Raw genomic sequence first — 18,369 nt, forward strand, 5'->3', positions numbered from 1 at the left:
GTGAAGAATGTCCCAATCATTGTATTATAGATAGTGCATTTTAAAAGATGAAAAAATGGAAGCAACTCAAGTATTTATTAATAAGGAAAATGGTTAAGTAAGTTATGGTAATACATAGAATGTAATATACACTGGGGCCTTTAAAGATAATGACATATGAAGATATATACTGGCTGACATGAAAGGTGTTCTTTACTAATAAATTAAAGTAGGCTATAAAATAGGATATATGCAATGAATCATTTAATGTAAGATTATATTTAAGTATAATATCTTGAGAGAGGGTGCAGAAATGGTAACTGTGAATTATTCTTTTAGAGGGTAAGTTTCCTATGACCTTTTCTTTATCCTTTATACATTTCTGTGGTTGTTTGCTTTGTTTTACAATATAGAGTATATTTTTAAAATGAATAGTAACATTTGCAAATGTGTGTAATAGTAGGAAACTATTTTATAGTGATTTTAATTTTTATAGATACTTTGAGGAATATCCACATAATTAAATGATGGAGAACTGAGAACATTCTTTAGCTTTTTTGTGTGTTTGAAAACTTAGTATGGATGTAGATATTAATAGATATTAGATTGAACTGTATTTTTTACCTGAAGATTTGTTTTTGCTTCTTGTTAGTATGATTACTGATTTTTTTTTTTTTTTTTTGCTTTAAAGATTGTATTTATTTGAGATAGAGCAAGCAAGAGAGTGAGCACAAGGGGAGTGGGGGGCGGTGGGGAGGGAGGCAGAATGAAAGGGAGAATCAGGCTCCCCACTGAGTACGAAGCCTGAAGCAGACTTGATCCCAGGACCTGGGATCATGACCTGAGTGGAAGGCAGACAGTTAACCGACTTGAGCCACCCATGGGCTCCTGATTTTCTTAATTAGGGGAAAGGAATACATGTGTTTTGGGAGTCCTGGTGATAGCTGGTTAATAATCTTAGATTTTTCACAGTATAATGGGGCAGATTATTTCTTCAAGTATTTTCTTCAAATTACTTGTTCTAAGTTGTGTTTTTATCAAGAAAAATTAGAGGACGTGAAAAATTCCATTGTGCACATAGATTATTCATAACAAATTCATTTTATTAGAAATACTATAGAAATTTCATTTTTTTTCTTTATCTGCTGGAGATCATGTTGACTCTGATTATTGGAGTTTCAAATGATAGGTGATTGAATTTCAAAACTGTCTCAGGGTCTTTTTATCTTTTTAAATGTTTTAAAAATGACTCTTGTTAAATACTTGTTTAAATGATAAGTTAATGTTGCTTAAGTATAAATATACTATATTTATGTATGTATAAAAATATAGTATCATTCTTCAAAACAAGAGTTTTGTCAGGCCACATAGTCCTTTGGACTGTGATACACCAAACTTGAGACAATTTTTTTTCTAGGTGTTTAGCTGTAAGTGCCATAATTGTATAAAATCTTCACGCACTAAGCATATAAAGCAAAGTAATCAAACTATAAACCTTAGAAGGTGATTTTAGGTCCTTTCCTTCTCTCTCTTTATTTTTAGTTTTTCATTTCTGTTGCCTGCTCTAGTTTAAGAGTATGGTAATATCAAATCCAGGTAGAATAGTACATCCCATATTGTCTTCATTTTCTAAGGTGAAAGAGTTTATAGAATGAAGAATAAATCATTTTGTTAGATGTTGAATTCCTTCTGGAATAAAATTGTGAATCTCTTTAGCAGTAAGTCATTGTTATAAATACTTTAAATGTTTAAAAATAAGAAAGGAATTACAGAAAATCTGAAACAAAATGCTTAAATTAATACCATAGACATGAATGATAGATAGCATTTATAAGTGCTATTTAATTATTACATAACATGTATATGAATAATAACATTGTGTATGTTAGTTTATTTTTTAAATTTTTAAAAAAGATTTTATTTATTTATTCACGAGAGACAAAAGAGAGAGAGAGAGAGGCAGAGACATAGGCAGAGGAAGAAGCAGGCTCCCCATGGGGAGCCCATTGTGGGACTCCATCCCAGGACTCTAGGATCACGCCCTGAGCCAAAGGTTGATGCTCAACTGCTGAGCCACCCAGGCGTCCCTGTGTATGTTAGTTTAAATGAAATTAATGGTTTCTTCTTTTATACACTGTCACTATACTTGGACTTTCCTTCGTTGTACTCATTTATTCATTAGTCAACAATATTCAGTATCTACCATATTATAGGCCCTGTTCTAGACTTTGAGTGATACTAATCAACAGCCTAAACAAATTATCCTGTGGAACTTATATTCTAGTGGGGATACAAATAATAAGCAAATAAGTATGTTTGATGGTGATAAATATTCTAGAGAACAATAAGTACATCAGGGAGGGTGATAGGGAATGTTGGAGTGGGGAGTACCATTTTTGTATAGAATGGTCAGGGAAGGTTTTATTGAAAAGATCATCATTGAATGATGTCCTGAATTTGATAAAGAAAGAACTGTGGTGGATATTTGGACAAGTGTGTTTCAGAGAAGTTCAAAATCCCTGTATTGGGTGTAGGTTCAACATATTTAGAAACATAAGAAATTAATTGTGTAATTATTTGTTTCATTTTTACTTTCCCAGTAGATTCTGTGGTCCACTAAAATGGGCATTATTTCTGGTTTTTAAAGTTTTTTAATTTTTTATAATTTTTATTTATTCATGAAAGACATAGAGAAAGAGGCAGAGGGAGAAGCAGGCTCCTCACAGGGAGCCTGACCTAGGACTCGATCCCTTGACACCGGGATCATGCCCGAAGGCAGACACTCAACTGCTGAGCCACCTAGGAGTCTCTCTCTGTTTTGTCATCATTGTATCCTTGGCACTTAGTATAGTGCCAAACACATGGTAGGCAGTGGGGCAGTGGGTAAATAAGAATGAATTTACGAATGATGAAGAGGAGTGTTTTTTTCTTTTTTTAAAATGCTGACTATAACCCAACGATATTGTGGACTTTATTTTAATTTTATTTAAATACATTTTGCCAACATACAGTTTAACAGCAAGGGCTCATTTCATCATGTTCCCTCCTTAGTGTCTGTCACCCAGTTACCCTATTCCCCCATCCACCTCCCCTTCTGCAATCCTTTGTTTGTTTCCCAGAGTTAGGAGTCTCTCATGATTTGTCTTCCTCTCTAATTTTTCCCCACTCAGTTTACCCCTTCCTTTATGGTCCCTTTCACTATTTTTTTATATTCCACATATGAGTGAAACCATATGATAATTGTCTTTCTCTGATGGACTTACTTCACTCAGCATAATACTCTCCAGTTCCATCCACATCAGTGTAAATGGTAGATGTTCATCCTTTCTGATGGCTGAGTAATATTCCATTGTGTGTGTGTGTGTGTGTGTGTGTGTGTGTGTGAGAGAGAGAGAGAGAGAGAGAGAGAGAGAGAGAGGTGTGTGACTTACCACATCTTCTTTATCCATTCATCTGTTGAAGGACATCATGGCTCCTTCCACAGTTTGTCTGTTGTGGACATTGCTGCTATGAACATTGGGGTGCAGGTGTCCCATCATTTCATGATATCTGTATCTTTGGGGTAAATACCCAGTAGTGCAATTGCTGGTTCATAGGGTAGTTCTATTTTTAACTTCTTGAGGAACCTCCACACTGTTTTTCAGAGTGGCTGAAGCAGCTTGCATTCCCACCAACAGTGCATGAGGGTTCCCCTTTCTCCACATCTCCAACATCAGCAACATTTGTTGTTTCCTGTCTTGTTAATTTTAGCCATTCTCGCCGATGTAAAGTGGTATCTCATGGTGGTTTTGATTTGTATTTCCGTGATGCCAAGTGATGTGGAGCATTTTTTCATATGCTTGTTGGCCATGGGTAGGTTGTCTTTAGAGAAATGTCTGTTCATGTCTTCTGCCCATTGCTTGACTAGATTGTTTGTTTTTTGGGTGTTGAGTTTGATAAGTTCTTTATAGATCTTGGATACTAGCCCTTTATCTGATATGTCACCTGCAAATATCTTCTCCCATTCTGTAGGTTGTCTTTTAGTTGTGTTGACTGTTTTCTTTGCTGTGCAGAAGCTTTTTATCTTGATGAAGTCCCAATAGTTAATTATTGCTTTTGTTTCCCTTGCCTTCATAGATGTGTCTTGCAAGAAGTTGCTGTGGCCAACTTCAACAAGGTTGCTGCTTGTGTTCTCCTTTGTGATTTTGATGGATCCTTGTCTCACATTTAGCTCTTTCAACCATTTTGAGTTTATCTTTGTGTATGGTGTGAGAGAACGGTCCAGTTTCACTCTTCTGCATGTGGCTGTCCAATTTTCCCAACACCAGTTGTTGAAGAGACTGTCTTTTTTTCCATTGGATATTTTTTCCTGCTTTGTTGAAGATGAGTTGACCATAGAGTTGAGGCTCCATTTCTGAGTTCTCTATTCTGTTCCATTGATCTGTGTGTCTGTTTTTGTGCCAATACCATACTGTCTTGATGATCACAGCTTTGTAATACAACTTGAAGTCAGGCATTGTGATGCCTCCAGCTTGGGTTTTCTTATTCAACACTCCTCTGGCTCTTTGGGGTCTTTTCTGGTTCCATACAAATCTTAGGATTATTTATTCCAACTCTGTGAAGAAAGACCATGGTATTTTGATAGGGATTGCAGTGAATGTGCAATAGCACATTCCTCTGGATAGCATAGACATTTTCACAGTATTTATTCTTCCAATCTCTGAGCATGGAATGTTTTCCCCTTTGTGTATTCCTCAATTTCTTCATAATTGTTCTGTAGTTTCTAGAGTACAGATCCTTTACCTCTTTGGTTAAGTTTATTCCTAAGTATCTTATAGTTTGGAGTGCAATTGTAAATGGTATCAATTCCTTAATTTCTCTTTCTTCAGTTTCATTGTTAGCATATAGAAATACAGCTGATTTCTGTGCATTGATTTTTGTATCCTGCCACATTGCTAAATTTCTGCATGAGTTCTAGCAATTATGGGGTGGAGTCTTTTGAGTTTTCTATATACAGTATCATGTCATCTGCAAAGAGGGAGAGTTTGACTTCTTTGCCAATTTGAATGCCTTTTATTTCTTTTTGTTATCTGGTTGCTGAGGCTAGGACTTCTAGTATTGTGTTGAACAGCAGTGGTGAGAATGGGCATCCCTGTTGTGTTCCTGACCTTAGGGAGGGGAAAAGCTCTCAGGTTTTCCCCTTTGAGAATGATATTCACTGTGGACTTTTCATAGATGGCTTTTATGATATTGAGATATGCTTTCTCTATCCCTACACTTTGAAGAGTTTTAATCAGGAATGGATGCTTTATTTTGTCAAATGCTTTCTCTGCATCAATTGAGAGGATCATATGGTTCTTGTCTTTTATTAATGTGATTTGATTTATCACATTGGTTGTTTTACGAATGTTGGACCACCCTTGCATCCCAGGGTTAAATCCTACTTGATTGTAGTGAATAGTCCTCTTAATGTACTGTTGGATCCTATTGACTAGCATCCTGGTGAAAATTTTTCCATCCATGTTTATCAGGGATATTGATCTGTAATTCTCCTTTTTGGGTGGGATGTTTATCTGGTTTTGGGATCTAGGTAATGCTGGTCAATGAGGAGTAGTTTTGAAGGAATCACCTGCCCCACCTTTCTAAACTTCAAACTATAATATTTCAAGCTGCAGAGGTCTTTATAAATCATAAGAAAACAAGAGAGTTCTTTAGGTACAATGATTCTCCAAAAGTCACTGTTAATTAGGATGGCAAATACTTTATTTCTTATCCTAACTATTGATAGGGATCTTTTTGTTTCAGATGTCTGGTCTAGACATGAGAAGATACTTGGCTGTGAAAGATATCTGTGCAGTACAGTCTGGAATCAGATAGATAGGTTAAAATTTCTGTTTGATACTTGCTAGCTGTGTGACACCATTTCCACCCCCTATTAATTCACCTTTAAATGCCTTAGTTTTCTTAACTGTAAGACAGATATTGTTATTTCTGTTCCAGTATTCTTTAAACCATAAACATTTTCTTTTGTATAATAGGATTTTCCCATTAATCTTTGAGTACATTATCATGTAGACATTTCCTCCCCTCCCTTTTTAAAAGAGTTATGATTAAGAACATAGGACTTTGGAATTAAACATACTTGGGTTCTTTAAAAGGTTACCTCTTAAAGTTACTTGTTAACATGTATCAAAGTTTTTTTAAAAATTTTATTTATTTATTCATGAGAGAGAGAGGGAGAGGCAGAGACAGAGGCAGACGGAGAAGAAACAGGCTCCATGCAGGGGCCCGATGTGGAACTCGATCCCAGGATTCCAGCATCACGCTCTGGGCCAAAGGCAGGCGCCAAACTGCTGAGCCACCCAGAGATCCCCAAAGTTTTTATTTAACTAATGAGAGAACAATCACGAAGATATAAGAACTGCTTCCAAGAGTATTTGATTATCAGGAGTTCACCTATTCCTTAGGGAAAGGGATGCCATGATAAAATGACTAAGCTACATAGAAGTCTTGTTAACCTTTTTTTTTTTTTTTTTTTTTTTTTAAGATTTATTTATTTTAAAGTGAAGGAGAGGGGCTGAGGGAGAATCTCAAGTAGACTCCCCACCAAGTGCGGAGCCTGATGTTTGGCTCGATTCCATGATCTTGAGATCATGATCTGAGCTGAAACCAAGAGTCAGATGCTCAACCGACTCAGCATCCCAGACACTCCAGAAGCCTGGTTAACTTTTTAAAAGACAAGGAACCCTATCTCCTTTGGGATTTAATCCTCAGAAAATTTGGAATGTAAGACATTGAGTTCAATTAAATATCATCATGGTCTTTATCATCATCTCTAGTGTCATAAAACTGGATTTCATCATCATCTCCACCACTAAATATATATGTTTTTATTAATTTTAGCACATTTGGAAGCTTGCCATATGGCTTCAGATTAATACCCTCTTCTGCATTGTATTTTAAAATTACATCAGCTTTGTTATCCTCAGAGTTTGGCAGACCAATTCAAGCCATTTTTCTCAGTTTTCCTTTCAAATGTTATAATCTCTTCACACCATCAAGACACATTGCTTCTAATTACACATTTTTCAACATTTTGATTACTTGTTTATACTCTTAGTCATTCTGTTTATACACCAACTTTTTTCAGGTTCATTTTCACTCTTACCCCTGCACCTGTTTTTACCTCCTTTACCTTTATTCTTGGTCAATGCAATGCTTCATGGCTTCTCAGTCTCCTTTCCTCTTGTGGCCGTGGTAGCTGTTCTTCCAAACAGCACAGGGAATGGCTTAGCATGTGGTGCAAAGTGGCACTTTGCAGGTGTGGGAGCATTTTGAGACTGAGCTTTTCTGAGCCAGACTCAGCAGTAGCAAATTTACTTCCTTCCCTCTTCCTTTACCATGGATGTTAATGTATTTAAGGTTTCCTAGGGCAGGTCTAGAGGTAACCTTTACTTTTGTGCTTTCTTAGCCTTATTACTAAGGTTGACCTCTTTTTGGGACTTTACTGAATGCCCCAAGGATTCACTGAAGATTCTCTATCTTGTTTGTAAGAATTTGAATGATCCCTTACCGCCTGTGAGCTCTAGTATCATAAATAGTTTTACTCAGCTTTAGCTACCTGGTAATTTTTCTTTCCCAGAACTTGTTTTTGCTCAGCCTTATGTGTTTTCACCCTTTGCACATACAGATTGTTATTTATGTAATTTAAGGGGATCTCTCTCTCTCTCTCTCTGTCTTTTTAAAAATTTTAAAAATAGGTCTTTGTATAGCTCTCTCACTTCAGGGATTTTTTTCCCCCAAAAAAATTGTTTTTGTTTTTGTGCACAGACCTCTGTCTTTTCAATTTAGCAATGCACTAGATTCTACTTGGGTTTCCCTTTCAACATACTATATCTCAAATGTGCTTTCAGAAAGAATCTCCGGTTACGTTATTATATAAGACTGATAAATCAATGACTTCTACCTCTGAAACCAATTATGAATTATATGTTAATTAATTGAATTTAAATAAAATTTCAAAAAAGAAATTGTCCTATCCAAGGCAGTTGAAGTGCATCCTTGTGTGCCCCAATGAAGACCAAACAGTCTTTCATTATCAATTAACTATGCTGGGCTGATCAAGAAAGAGGAATCACTGTCATCTTTATTTACTATCATTATTTAAGAAAATAATATAGTAGTTTTAAAACATGTCCGCAATTTTCCAACATGTTTTTCATCAACAATTTTCCAACATGTTTTTCATCAAGAGATAAAGTCCATGTACCCTCTCTTTGATCTGAGGCAGGTCCTTGTGACTCCCTCCATGAATTGGGTGTGATAGTGGTAATGTCATGGAAATTCTGAGACCGGGGCATAAAAGGCAACATAGTTTCTGCCCTCTTTTTTGGAACATTCACCTTGGAACTCGGCCACCATGCTATCAGAAGGGCCAGGCCACATGAAGAGGCACACGTGGAGATGAACTGAGGCTTCTGACCAAACTGCCAAGCTGACAGCCTGCATCAACTTGCCAGTCCTTTGAGTGTGCCTTCTTGGAAATGAATCCTCCAGCCTTTAGCGTACCAAAAAAAAAAAAAAAAAAAAAAAAAAAAGAATCACTGGTAATTATAGGTCTCCTCATTACTTTTCTTGCCCTTCTCCTTCTCCTCCCTCCTCCCCCTCTCTCCTCCCCCTCTCTCCTCCCCCTCTCTCCTCCCCTTCTCCTGCCTCCTCCTCCCTTCTCCTTTTCCCATCTTCAAATCAGTTTTGTGCTGCCTTTTGTCTAAAGTCAGATACATAGTTATCCAGTTTTCTAGTTTACATTTGGAAGTTAATTCTGGATCCTATTACTCCCTTGTGGTAAAAGTAGAGATCTCTTAACACTTTTAAAATGAGGAATGATATTCTTAGCAAGTGATATGTCCTGCCCATTTGAAATTGTTCAAATACCATATGTGTAAAAATTCATTTTTAAATGTTGCTTAAATTAAGTTGATCTTAGTAACAACATTTCTGTTATTCTTCCACAGATAGCTATAAATAAAAGCTGCTTTGGCTGGTTTTCATCTAGTATTAGTTACCAGTCAACTGCTGCATTAGAATTAAAGTGAATGTAACTCTAATGATTTATAATAGCTGACTGTTTTTGGTGCTTTTCTGCCTCACTGAGGATCACTGGCTGTTTTATGATACTTTTCTTTCTTTTTTAAATTTAAACAGGAATCAGTATAATAAAAAAACACCTTAATTCTTACTTAGTATACTTTTTACTAATAAAAATACATTTTATGTTTCATCCATTAAGGATACAGTGAAATATTATAAGTGTAGTACTGCTCAATTCTTTAAAGTCCTTTCAATTAGTTTAAAACTATTGGTAATTAGAAGTAGAGTATAAACGTGAATTGGTATGAACTTAACTGAGAATGTCTCATTAAGTCTGGAATTATGAAAAAAGGATGTGTTTGATGAGCAACAATATACTGAACCCAAAATTTTTACAGGATATGAAGTGTTGATGAAACAGTAAATGACTCTCTTGGTTGATTTGATTAGTGACATGAGCTTCATTGTTTATCATTAACGCTTACAGTGTTTTAGTTACTGTACTAGGTACAAGATACTCCCTTCTAATAGTCATTATGTGTCTATGCTGGTCTTGGAAGAGGGACTTGAAATTCTTCAGGGAGTGTTTGAAAATGAACCAGTAGTAGCATTGTGATTTATGTGTTGTGTGCTCGGGCTTACCATAGGCTTATTTGTTTATTTATTTATTTGGGAGAAGGGGAGATTTTCATTTTATTTATTTTTTAGAGAGGCATTTTTGACTCTGATACGAGAATTGTACACTGTAAATCTTAGGAAAAAATGCTAAAGAAATTTATAGCCATAATTTATATATATCTCGAAGGATGAGAGAACTATAAATTCATTAGCCCTAACAGATGGCAACAAAGTGTCTGATTCTGTTACTTTTTATTATTTCTTAAAATTTTTTTCCTATTGTCTTCAAAAATTACTGCTTCTAGATATATCCATTGAGTATGGTATAGCAAAAGACTGTTTACTCTTCAATTTTTTGACAGCAGATATAAAATACAGACACCTATTTATCTTCTATACTAATGATTATTCAGACTAATGTATGGCAGTCACTAGATAAGTTTGCAAAAGCTGTTTTGGGTTTATCTGTTACTAAAAGAGGTAGATCTACCTGTAGTGCTGCCTAGGCACCTGGGATACACACTGCATTCCATCCTCCTCGATTGCTTATTGTTGATATTTATGGATTATGTATGTTATTTTGATAGTGTTGTTCTCTTCTAACTGCCCCTGAAGAATAATAATCCCTTGGTCAGTCAAACCATATTTCTTAGATTCATTTGGAGTCAATAAGATAGATATAGCCATAAGTCTGGGCTCCTGGATTTGTGACCTTAGTGAATTACTTAACCTTTGCTGGTTTATTTGATATTATTGTACTATAGAAGTTGATTGAGTGGACTCTGGAGTGTTTGCGTGGATTTGCATCTTGGCTCAGCTACTTTTTTTTTTTTTTTCTAAGAGAGAGTGAGTATGTGTGGTAATGCGTGTATGTGTGTGGGGGCAAAGGTGGGCAAAGGGAGAGGAAGAGAATCTTTTTTTTTATAATAAATTTATTTTTTATTGGTGTTCAATTTGCCAATATACAGAATAACTAACACCCAGTGCTCATCCCCTCAAGTGCCCCCCTCAGTGCCCGTCACCCATTCACCCCCACCCCCCCGCCCTCCTCCCCTTCCACCACCCCTAGTTCGTTTCCCAGAGTTAGGAGTCTCTATGTTCTGTCTCCCTTTCTGATCTTTCCCACACATTTCTTCTCCCTTCCCTTATATTCCCTTTCACTATTATTTATATTCCCCAAATGAATGAAAACATATAATGTTTGTCCTTCTCCGATTGACTTACTTCACTCAGCATAATACCCTCCAGTTCCATCCACGTTGAAGCAAATGGTGGGTATTTGTCGTTTCTAATGGCTGAGTAATATTCCATTGTATACATAAATCACATCTTTTTTATCCATTCATCTTTTGATGGACACCGAGGCTCCTTCCACAGTTTGGCTATTGTGGACATTGCTGCTAGAAACATCGGGGTGCAGGTGTCCCGGCGTTTCATTGCATCTGTATCTTTGGGGTAAATCCCCAGCAGTGTAACTGCTGTGTCATAGGGCAAGTCTATTTTTAACTCTTTGAGGAACCTCCACACAGTTTTCCAGAGTGGCTGCACCAGTTCACATTCCCACCAACAGTGTAAGAGGGTTCCCTTTTCTGAGGGAGAGAATCTTAAGCAGACTCCATGCTGAGCGTGAGGGGGTGGGTGGGAAGAGGAGGGCCTGAGCTCAGGAACCTGGGATCATGACCTGAGCCAAAATCAAGAATTGAATGCTTAATAGACTGAGCAACCTAGGCGCTCCATGGCTCTGCTGCTTAGAAGCTATGTGACTTTGTTTTTTTTTGTTTTGTTTTTGTTTTTTAGAAGCTATGTGACTTTTTTTTAAATTTTTATTTATTTATGATAGTCACAGAGAGAGAGAGAGAGAGAGAGAGGGGCAGAGACACAGGCAGAGGGAGAAGTAGGCTCCATGCACCAGGAACCCGATGTGGGATTCGATCCCGGGTCTCCAGGATCGCGCCCTGGGCCAAAGGCAGGCGCCAAACTGCTGCGCCACCCAGGGATCCCCCCAGAAGCTATGTGACTTTGGGCAAATTACTAACTTTTCTTCCTTCTCATCTATAAATTAGGAATAATTATAATTATAAATTATAATATAATATAAATTAAATTATAATAATAGTACTTATCTGTAAACTACTTTGAGTAAGCCTGGCACATACTAAGCACTCAGTAAATGTTTGTTATTATTATTTTCTATAATATGAGGACAAAAATAACATAATAGGTTTATTATGAGGCCTAAATGAATAATTAGATCACTTTGCACAGGGACCTACTACATGTTCAGTAAATGAGGTGCTATAATGGGATTGATGGTAATTGTGATTGTATAGCAGATGAGTCTGTGGAGTAAGATCCCAGATTTGTAACAAAAGAGACCACACTGGAGCTTCATTGATTTGCTGATTGGTCAAGACACACAGAGTGAGTTGCAGCATTCTATTAGGTCACTTGTACAAAACAAATCAACTTTTCTACCCTAGCTGGTGCACAAGATGTAATAGATGAAAAACCCTATCCAATAAGACTTTAGAATTGTAATCTTACTATACATACTGTGGTTATCAGTACAGTTTAGGATTGGCCGTAGTCCACAGATAGCCAAGGAGGTAAAAGTATTTATTGGGAAAAGCTTTTATATTAGCTGTATTGATTAAAAATATGATATAAAATTTCTTCCAGTATCAAAGGTTCCTCAGAACCTGTGAAAAATGGATAGGACCATATGATGCAGGCTGCTAGTATTCTACCCAACCTTAAATCTGTTTTTCTCTTCTATAGTAATAGAATCCTCTTTCTTTTTCTTTTTTTAAGTTTTATTTAGGTAGGCACACTGATGCCTTGAAAAAAATACTGTATTGTATGGCAATATATAATATTCCATTGTATTATCATTAGGTTTTTGGTTTTCAGTACGTTTGCTAATTTGATATATGTAATATTTCTAATTTGATGTGCTTTATTTAATGTGTCTTTAATCCTAACAAGCTTGAACATCCCATCTGTTTATATCTTAATCATCTGTATCAACAGTGCAATATAATCTTAGGCACATAGGGCTTAACTAAGTGACTAAGTTCTGGTAATAAAGATAAAAGCAGAAGTATTGTGTGTGTGGGGGTGTGTGTGTACGTGCGTGTGAATGCTTATAAAGGTCAGTGACTCTGCTGGAAGAGATCCCATTTTGCTGTTCAGTTTCTCCTTTTTGACCTTTATTGAAGTAGTGGTAACTAGAGCTTTAGCAAAATTTTGGACCATGAGGTGATCTTGATGATGGAAGCCAGGCACAGAGAATTGGTGGAAGTGAAAGTTAGAAACTTGGGTTCCTGAGGATACTCTGCAATCACCATCTCTAGATGCCTTCTCCAAAAGAAAAAATAAATCTCAATCTTGTTTAAGCCAAGCTGCTCTTGTGTTGGGGTATTTTGTAATGTGTAGAAACATATCTTTATACTGAGGGGAAGTGGTATAAATAACAAAGCACCACTGAGATTTAATGTTTTTGTAGGGGGGTGTTTGTGCAAGGGGAGTGAGGATATAAGGAGAATTGGAAGCTAACACTAAATAAGGGATTGTGGATTTCCTTTGATCATATTGGTAAAATTTTATTAGATTAATAGGAAATATGAAACTTATTTTATGGGAAAACCATTTAATTCAATTACGCTGATAGTTATCACATTTTTGTTAGATAGATATCGAGGGTAGTAAGAATTGGCAAAATTGATGTGTTGGCCATAGTCATTCTTGTGTTAGAGTATTAACAGCTTTTTATAGGCTATTGTTGTTAGCTTGTTATACCATTGTTAATTGATGAATGTATAACTTGTTTTTTTATGGTAAATTCTTTTTTATTAATGACACTTCAAGTGTTTTCTCTCAAAAGTTTGAATTGGCAAATGTGAGAAAATGTTAGAAAACATTGGATTAGCCATTTACTGCTGAAGAGGATGAAAAAAGATTTTTTGGATCTTATGTAGCAAATGGTTGATAGTCTTTTACTCCTTTGCATAAAGATGATTCTGAACAATTATTTATGTACTGATAGGCTTTCACTTTTTAATGGTTTCTGTGACACCAAAATAATTGATTTGACATATTTAATTCAGCAGCTTTGGATAGAAAAATGTTTAGATTCCTGAGTTGAGAATTTTAATCTCTTAATCATGTTGCCTAATCTGTGTTTTAGTTTTATTTGGGTTAGTATGGAGTAACAGGCCTAGAAAGACTACAGAAGGTCATATGTTTCATTGTAATTTACTGTGCTATGTAGTTTTTACCTTTGTTTTTTCCTTGTGAATCTATTAATTTCTTTCCATATATCTCTGACCATTTAATTTTTACTTAAAGGATAATAAGTATTGATTATAGTAAATACTAAGTCACTTGATGTCACCATATTTCCTTTTTATCTTTATATTTCAATTTTCTTAGGCAGTACATAGAATTCAAATTGTATGGAAAATACTACATACCCTCAAATCTCTAACTATCCATGCTATGGAATAGAGTATCTTCTTCAATAATAAATTCCCTTTGGTGATGGCAATGTAATATTCCATTGTATTATCATTAGTTTTTTGGTTTTCAGTACATGTTTGCTAATTTGATATATGTAATATTTCTAATTTGACGTGCTTTAATGTGTCTTTAATGCTAACAAGCTTGAATATCCATCTGTTTATATCTTATTCATCTGTATCAACAGTGCAATATAATCTTAGGCACATAGGGCTTAACTACTTATTTTTCAATCTTGTATCCTATAGTTACTAATTTTGTGAGTTTGTATGTTTTCCTATCTGATTGGCAGCATAGTGTTGTGAAAAGGGCATTAAATTTAGAGACAGAAAGCCTATATTCTGACTTTATCATATACTAGCTTTGTAAATGCTTTGAGCAAATTTTTAAATAACCTATGAGCTACAGTTTCTCATCTGTAAAATAGTAGTAATTCATAATAATTAGTTTTAGGGGAGATAAAAGCACAAATTGGGGAGATAAAAGCACAAATTATATAGCATCATATAAATATAAAACAATAAAACAGTTTGTCTTTACTTTTTAAAAAAAATGCAGGAATGTCTTTTTTTTTTTTTTTAAAGATTTATTTATTTATTTATTCATGATAGACACAGAGAGAGAGAGGCAGAGACACAGAAAGAGAGAGAAGCAGGCTCCATGCCAGGAGCCCGACGCGGGACTCGATCCCGGGACTCCAGGATCGCGCCCTGGGCCAAAGGCAGGCACCAAACCACCGAGCCACCCAGGGATCCCCAGGAATGTCTTATGAATTTTTTTTCCTTAGACTTAGTTATCTTATAACTAGAAGTTTGTATTTTTTGACCACCTTCACTCAGTGTGCCCACCTCACACCCCTGCCTGTGGCAACCACCAATCTGTTCTCTGTATCATATCATCTATGAGTTGGGTTTTTTTTTAAGATCTACCTTTAAGTGTCTTTCTCTATGTGACTTATTTCATTTAGTGTAATGCCCTCAAGATCCATCCATGTTGTCCCAAATATTATAATTAACATATATTAATATTTCAAATATATATTAGAAAAATTTAAAATTTCTAAGTAAGTGGACTCGTGCAGTTCAAACCCATGTTGTTCAAGAGTCAGCTGTATACCACATTTTCTTTATCCATTCATCTGTTGATGGCACTTAGGTTGTTTCTCTGTCTTGGCTATTGTAAATAATATTGCAATGAAAGTAAGGGTGCAGATATATTTTTAAGATTGTGATTTTGTTTCCTTTTGATAAAAACCTAGAAGTGGAGTTGCTGATCATATGGTAGTTCTATTTTTAATTTTTTTGAGAAACATTCATACTGTTTACCATAGTGGTTGCATCAATTTACAGTCCCACCAACAATGCACAAGGTTCCCTTTTCTCTCTGTCTTCACTAACACTTATCTCATCTTTTTTTGATAATAGCCATCCTACCAGGTATGAGGTACTATCTCATTGTGGTTTTATTTGCATTTTGCTAATGATTTGTTATCCTTTTGCATGAAGGATAAAGTTCTGTTAAAATACATCCTTAAAAAAAGTTTTTCCTATGTATTGCCTATGCTTTACATCAATAAACTCTACATTTCTAAACTCCGATCTCGTATTTTTCTAGTTTCTTTGCCAAAAATAATTGCCATGTTTTGTCACAGAACATGAAATCCATTTACCTTGATTTTTAAGAACAGACCAGTATAGAAAACCTTCAGTTTGACATTTAGCAATATGAATGTTTAATGTGCAGTGAAAGAGACTATGAACAGACATAGATTTATCTTATTACTTGAGCGCTAAAAACTTTAATGAGAAAACTGCACTAATTTTTTACAACAATGCACTTAAAGTCTGAGATTTCTCAGAACATTTATTTATATATAAAAAATAAAATACCTTTATTTAAATTGCCTTTGGGATTAACCTCTTCCCTTTCCTTACACATACATAGCAGGAACTGTGCTGCTCCTTTTCTGTTAATAATCTATACCTCATGCCAGTACATTGGGTGTTTCTTTAAAATGAACACTAAATCTCAAGATATACTTAGCTTCACCATTGGCATTTCCTGGAGACCATACTCAGTGCAGTGGTGTGAACACCACTGCCAGCCCCTGTGTCCATATGTCAGATGAGCTCCAGCAACGGGTGTGCCCCAGGCACTCTGCTTCTCTCCACTTGGGGCAAGTCCTGCTGGGGTCGATTCTGGGAAGAAAATATTTTTGTTTTTCAAAGAAGAAGATGAACATTCAACAATTTAAAGAGAGCATCGATTGCTTTTCTTTTAAGAGTTATTAGCTCTTAAAAAAAAAGTTATTAGCTCTTGATGTTATTCACGAGCAGTTCAGTTAATCAAGTAAAGTTTTTTCAAACAAGATTAAAAAAAAAAAAAAAAGGAGCACCTTTTCATGTACCTGTTGGTCATTTGTATGTTATCTTTGGGAAAATGTTTTCAGATCCTCTGCACTTTTTTAAAATGGATTGTTTGGCTTTTTCTGTTGACTTGTATGAGTTGTTTATTTTCTTGTATGAATTTTATTTTCTTGTATGAGTTCTTTATTGTATGGGTTCTTTATTTTCTATTGACTTATATAAGTTCTTTATTTATTCTGATATTAATCCCTTATCAGATATATGTCTTATATTTTATCCCATTCCATAAGTTGTCTTTTCATTTTGTTGATGATTTCCTTTGCTGTACAGAAGCTTTTTAGTTTGGTGTAGTCCCCGTGTGTTTATTTTTGCTCTTGTTGCCTTTGATTTTGGTGTCAAATCCAAAAAAATAATTTTCAAGACTGGTATAAAGGAAGTTATAAGATCTTGTGGCTCAGAGTCTGTAGGAATAAAGATTAACCCATAGCCCTTTATTTACTACTGAATAATCATAGCCTTTATTTATCAAGCCCATACTACATACTAGTCACCATGAGCAGCACTTTACACAAATATCAAGACTACTATAAATATTTGCTTAAACCAGCAAAGTAAATAAACCAGACAAGGTTAATAGTCTCACTCAATGAAAATATTAAAATAATAGCTATAATAATTATAGGTAATATGTTCTAACTCTAATTGGTTTAAAATGAATGTTATTAAATAATTTACAAAGAGGTTAAATAATTTGGTCACAGTCACAGCTAGAAAGTAGATAAAATGGGCAGACAGCTATTCCAGTTGACTATAAAACTTCCTCTGTATTAAACTTCTAATGATTATATTGCTAAGTGTTACTGAGTGTATCTCTTTGTATAGGTTTTTTAGTAGTTGCTTTAAGTAATACCTGAAAGATACGTAACTTATCACAGTCTACTCACGTTGATGTTTTACCAGTTTGAGTGAAATGTAGAATCTTTGCCTCTCTGAAGTCCCATTACTCTCTCTTTCTTATAATAGTCTTAAATTACCTCTACATGTATTTGAAGCCATAACAGGTATTATCAAAACATAATGTAGAAAAGTCAAGAAGAAAAGAAATTCTTTTACATTTACTCATGCTTTTGCTCTTTCTGTTGTTCTTTTTTCCTTCTGGAATGTATGAGGCAAAAAGAAAACTCAGAACTCACTTCCATGTCATTGCCTTAGTTCCTAGATTATTAGCAGTTCTGCCTTTTCTATCTTTGACAGTCTTCTTGTATTTGTTTTATACAGAGTGTCCAGGGTTTTTAGATATTCTTAGATACAGATATTCTTAGATAACCCCTTAGATATAGGGGTTGGATGAAGTCTGTCTTTACCATCTTGAAATGGAACCAAAAGTCACTTCACTATATTTTGAATGTAAAAAAAAAAAAAATTAAATGGAAGTGTTCCTAATAGTGTGCTTTTAGTTAGGGAGGACAAGTGGAGGCCTTTCAGTCTCTGGATTGAATTATAGTTGACATGTCCTAGTGATACAAATTGCTTATGCTTGAGTTAAAAAGTATGTGTGGAATGAGATTTTCTAGCTTCCCTTGTAATTCTTAAAGTCAGCCCGCTATTCTTAATAACAGTAACAAAAAAAATAGTTAACATTGATTTTGGTTCTGGCACTTAGTGGCTTTACAACCTTGGAAAGTTATTTAATCTCAATGTGCCTTAATTTCCTACACTGTAAAATGGGGATAATAGTACTAACAACAAGAGGTTGTTGAGAAGCTTAAATGGTATTACAGTTGTGAAGTATTGAGAAAAGTACCTTGCATTCAGGAAG

At 35.2% G+C, this 18,369-nt stretch overlaps 1 protein-coding gene and 1 pseudogene across 12 annotated transcripts in view; one reads left to right on the forward strand and one right to left on the reverse strand.

Moving 5' to 3' along the window:
* FUT8 (fucosyltransferase 8) overlaps nt 1-18,369 on the forward strand; it is a 301,575-nt gene that overhangs the window by 113,231 nt on the left and 169,975 nt on the right. The gene's annotated exons all lie outside the window — the stretch shown is intronic.
* Nucleotides 6,763-9,583, reverse strand: LOC144319933 (eukaryotic translation initiation factor 1A, X-chromosomal-like; annotated as a pseudogene).

This window comes from Canis aureus, chromosome 9 (genome assembly GCF_053574225.1).
Source record: "Canis aureus isolate CA01 chromosome 9, VMU_Caureus_v.1.0, whole genome shotgun sequence".
NCBI classification, from domain to species: Eukaryota; Metazoa; Chordata; class Mammalia; order Carnivora; family Canidae; genus Canis; species Canis aureus.